The sequence below is a fragment of the Bombus fervidus genome, unplaced genomic scaffold (genome assembly GCF_041682495.2).
Source record: "Bombus fervidus isolate BK054 unplaced genomic scaffold, iyBomFerv1 scaffold0080, whole genome shotgun sequence".
Taxonomy (NCBI): domain Eukaryota; kingdom Metazoa; phylum Arthropoda; class Insecta; order Hymenoptera; family Apidae; genus Bombus; species Bombus fervidus.
In genome coordinates, this window is record NW_027212642.1 from 32,501 (window position 1) to 37,500 (window position 5,000).

Here is a 5,000-nt window from a genome sequence, read left to right on the forward strand (position 1 = left end):
TTTAAGATCATTCTGTTCATAGGATCATTCTGTAAGAATGGTTTGTTGGTTGAACGAATATGCCTTAGCGGTAAAAAGCACGTAAACTGCATGCTGAACGTACCGTCCTCGTAAGAAACATATTCGTTCGTTCTTTTGATATTCTCCAATCAGAAAGAACGCACTTCCTAAAAGGTAGTACGCTCCCCATTAGCCTTTCGTATGTTTAAAACGTACTGCGTACGCTATAACATAAGTTTTGGAACGGTCTCTGCCGAACCAGCATGAATTGATACTCAGTTAGTAACAAGCACACTGCCCTAACTTTTTTTAAAGTTAGTGCGAGCATACAGGATCCAGCTTCCCGACTAAGGGGAACCTTGCCACGTTATTTGGTCATTACGTCCAGGACAGCGACCCGCGGCGCAGCAGTGTAGAGAAAGAGTCGATACGAGAACGAAGGAACAGTCGAGAAATAGTAAAAAAGTTCACTAAGACTCGAGGAGCGGTGACTGAATTCTCAACCGAGGCCGTAGAATAGCCACGCGCTCGACGCTGTTCCGTCCGGACCGTCCGACTCGACGTGTCTCTTATAGATACCAAAGCGCCGGCCGGACGGTCGGCGCCGGCCGGGCCAGCGGCCGGGCGCTTACCATGTAAAACCTCCGTTAGAGCGTACCGTCGGACTTAGTCTCTGAAACGCTCGACCACTTTTTTCGAATAAACTACCCTTAGAAAACATCCTATCGTCGAGATATTTTAACGCACCGCTTATTTTAATATTTCAAACGAGTTTTTATCGAAAAATTTAATTTTTTTTTTTTTTTCAAAATCGCATCAGTAAACCACCTCTTTTAACGAATACGGACAAAAACCACGTTCTTAATCGATTAGAACACGTTAAAACAACGAGAAATATGCAAAAAAATATATACCTTGCAACGTTAATTAACGAAAAAATTAAACAAATATCGCAGTCGTGTCAGTTCGACGGACACTAATTTTTTAAAAAATTCGAAAAAAACGTTTAATCCAGTTGTATTTAATAGAGATATAACCGTTTCTGCAAAAATATTTATACCTTATAACGCTTTTTAACGAAATAACTCGAAATAAGCTTTTCGGACTTTTCCGCCGGCCGAAATTTTTCTAAGTCCCAACGTACCGTCGGACTTAGTCTCTGAAACGCTCGACCACTTTGTTCCAATAAAGTACCCTTATAAAACGTCCTATCGTCGAGATATTTTAACGCACCGCTTATTTTAATATTTTAAACGAGTTTTTATCGAAAAATTTAATTTTTTTTTTTTTTTTCAAAATCGCATCAGTAAACCACCTCTTTTAACGAATACGGACAAAAACCACGTTCTTAATCGATTAGAACACGTTGAAACAACGAGAAATATGCAAAAAAATATATACCTTGCAACGTTAATTAACGAAATAATTAAACAAATATCGCAGTCGTGTCAGTTCGTCGAACACAAATTTTTTAAAAAATTCGAAAAAACGTTTAATCCAGTTGTATTTAATAGAGATATAACCGTTTCCGCAAAAATATTTATACCTTATAACGCTTTTTAACGAAATAACTCGAAATAAGTATTTCGGACTTTTCCGCCGGCCGAAATTTTTCTAAGTCCCAACGTACCGGTCCAGAATGAGACAAAGTTCCAAAGGCCCGGTCGTATCCGTCCGTTTTTTTTAACCTTCCACGGACGAAATAAACGTTTAATCCCGACGTAAAATACAATAATATAGCGATTTATATAAAAATATTCATACCTCATAACGCTTTTAACGAAATAACTCGAAAAACTTTTCGGTCCGAAATTTTTCTAAGTCCCTACGTACCGCTCGAGAATGCGACTAAGTTCCAACGTCCCGGGCGCGATCATACTTTTTTTATATAACTTTTCAGCGACGAAATAAATGCTTAATCCCGATGTAAAACGTCATTTTAAAGCGATTTATGCAAGAATATTCGCACCTTATAACGCTTTTAAGCGAAATAATTCAAAAAACCTTTCGAATAAAAAATTTTTTTTTAACGTTTTCGGGACCAAATAAACGTTTAATCCCGACGTAAAATATAATAATACAACGATTTATATAAAATATTAATACCTCATAACGCTTTTTAACGAAATAACTCGAAAAAACTTTTCGGTCGAAAATTTTTCTAAGTCCCTACGTACCGGTGGAGAGTATGACAAAGTCCGACGGGCCGAGTCGCGTCGGTCCACTATTTTTTTTTAACGTTTTCGGGACCAAATAAACGTTTAATCCCGACGTAAAACTTAATAACATTCCCATTTATATAAAAATATTCGTACCTCATAACGCTTTTTAACGAAATAACTCGAAAAAACTTTTCGGTCGAAATTTTTCTAAGTCCCTACGTACCGCTCGAGAATGCGACTAAGTTCCAACGTCCCGGGCGCGATCGTACTTTTTTATATAACTTTCCAGCGACGAAATAAACGCTTAATCCCGATGTAAAACGTCATTTTAAAGCGATTTATGCACAAATATTAGCACCTTGTAACGCTTTTAAGCGAAAAAATTCGAAAAAACGGTTCGATTAAAAAATTTTTTTTAAAGTTCTCGGGACGAAATAAACGCTTAATCCCGACGTAGAAATACATAATATTCCCATTTATATAAAAATATTCATACCTCGTAACGCTTTTAAGCGAGATAACTCGAAATAACTTTTCGGTCCGAAATTTTTCTAAGTCCCTACGTACCGGCCGGGGGATCGACGAAGTGCCAACCTCCCGGTCATGTCGGTCCGGAGGGGGCAATTTTTTAAAAAAATAAAACGAAATCGTTACGTTCGACTAGAATTCGTCGAACCATAACGATTTCTATAAAAATATTCATACCTCGTAACGCTTTAAGCGAAATAACTCGAAATAACGTTTCGGTCCGAAATTTTTCTAAGTCCCAACGTACCGCTCGAGAATGCGACTAAGTTCCAACGTCTCGGGCGCGAATCGTAAATTTTTTACGGCACCTTTCGGGGACGAAATAAACGCTTAATCCCGATGTAAAACGTCATTTTAAAGCGATTTATGCAAGAATATTCGCACCTTATAACGCTTTTAAGCGAAAAAATTCGAAAAAACGGTTCGATTAAAAATTTTTTTTTAACGTTGTCGGGACGAAATAAACGCTTAATCCCGACGTAGAAATACGTAATATTGCTATTTATGTAAAAATATATACGCATCATAACGCTTTTAAGCGAGATAACTCGAAATAACTTTTCGGTCCGGAATTTTTCTAAGTCCCTACGTCCCGGCCGGGGGATCGACGAAGTGCCAACCGCCCGGTCATGTCGGTCCGGAGGGGGCAATTTTTAAAAAAATAAAACGAAATCGTTACGTTCGACTAGAATTCGTCGAACCATAACGATTTCTATAAAAATATTCATACCTCGTAACGCTTTTTAACGAAATAACTCGAAAAAACTTTTCGGTCCGAAATTTTTCTAAGTCCCCAACGTACCGGTCGAGAATGCGACTAAGTTCCAACGTCCCGGGCGCGATCATACTTTTTTTATATAACTTTCCAGCGACGAAATAAACGCTTAATCCCGACGTAAAACGTCATTCTAAAGCGATTTATGCAAGAATATTCGTACCTTGTAACGCTTTTAAGCGAAAAAATTCGAAAAACGGTTCGATTAAAAATTTTTTTTAAAGTTCTCGGACGAAATAAACGCTTAATCCGACGTAGAAATACATAATATTGCCATTTATATAAAAATATTCATACCTCGTAACGCTTTTTAGCGAGATAACTCGAAATAACTTTTTGGACCGGAATTTTTCTAAGTCCCTACGTACCGGCCGGGGGATCGACGAAGTGCCAACCGCCCGGTCATGTCGGTCCGGAGGGGGCAATTTTTAAAAAAATAAAACGAAATCGTTACAGTCGACTAGAATTCGTCGAACCATAACGATTTCTATAAAAATATTCATACCTTATAACGCTTTTAAGCGAAATAACTCGAAATAACTTTTCGGTCGAAAATTTTTCTAAGTCCCTACGTACCGGTCGAGAATGCGACTAAGTTCCAACGTCCCGGGCGCGATCATACTTTTTTTATATAACTTTCCAGCGACGAAATAAACGCTTAATCCCGATGTAAAACGTCATTCTAAAGCGATTATGCACAAATATTAGCACCTTGTAACGCTTTTAAGCGAAAAAATTCGAAAAACGGTTCGATTAAAAATTTTTTTTAACGTTCTCGGGACGAAATAAACGCTTAATCCCGACGTAGGAATACATGATATTCCCATTTATGTAAAAATATATACGCATCACAACGCTTTTAAGCGAAATAACTGGAAATAACCGTTCGGTACGAAAATTTTTCAAAGTCAGACGGGCTCTCGAGCGTTGCTCGCTCGCTGCGCTCGCTCGAAAAAAAAACTAGCCCAACCCAAAACCAATCCCTTTTTCGCGTTCGTTCCTCGATTTCTCTTGAAATCGGAGAAACTCGCGGGATCGGTTTTGGGTTGGGCTAGTATAAGTTCGAGCGAGCGCAGCGAGCGAGCAACGATCGCGACCGTTACTTCGTACGTCCACGGTATATTTTCGTTACGTTAATTTTTCGTTACTTTCGTCTCGTTTCTTGGATCGATCGAGAGCGGTTTGGTCGATGGTGAAAGAAGGAAAAAAACGAGAGAACGAAAAGTAAAAGAGGAGCGAGCGCGCGTCTCGCCCTTGCGAATTACGTCGTCGTATTTTCGTACGTACGTACGTACCTTAAGAATATCGTACGTACCCCGGCGCTGACCCGCGATGCGGGGGGTTGGGGGGGGGGAGTGGCGCCCGGGCACGCCCTCGAGACGTTATCTCTATTGGATTTAAAGGAAAAAAAAATCGCTACGTACGACCATCGTTCGCATCGACGGCCGTACGTAGCGAATTGTGTTTGGAATTAAATTGTCGATTCCAGCGGAGTATTGGTTTTTGCTTGAAAACGACAAAGTCCAGCGGCGTAT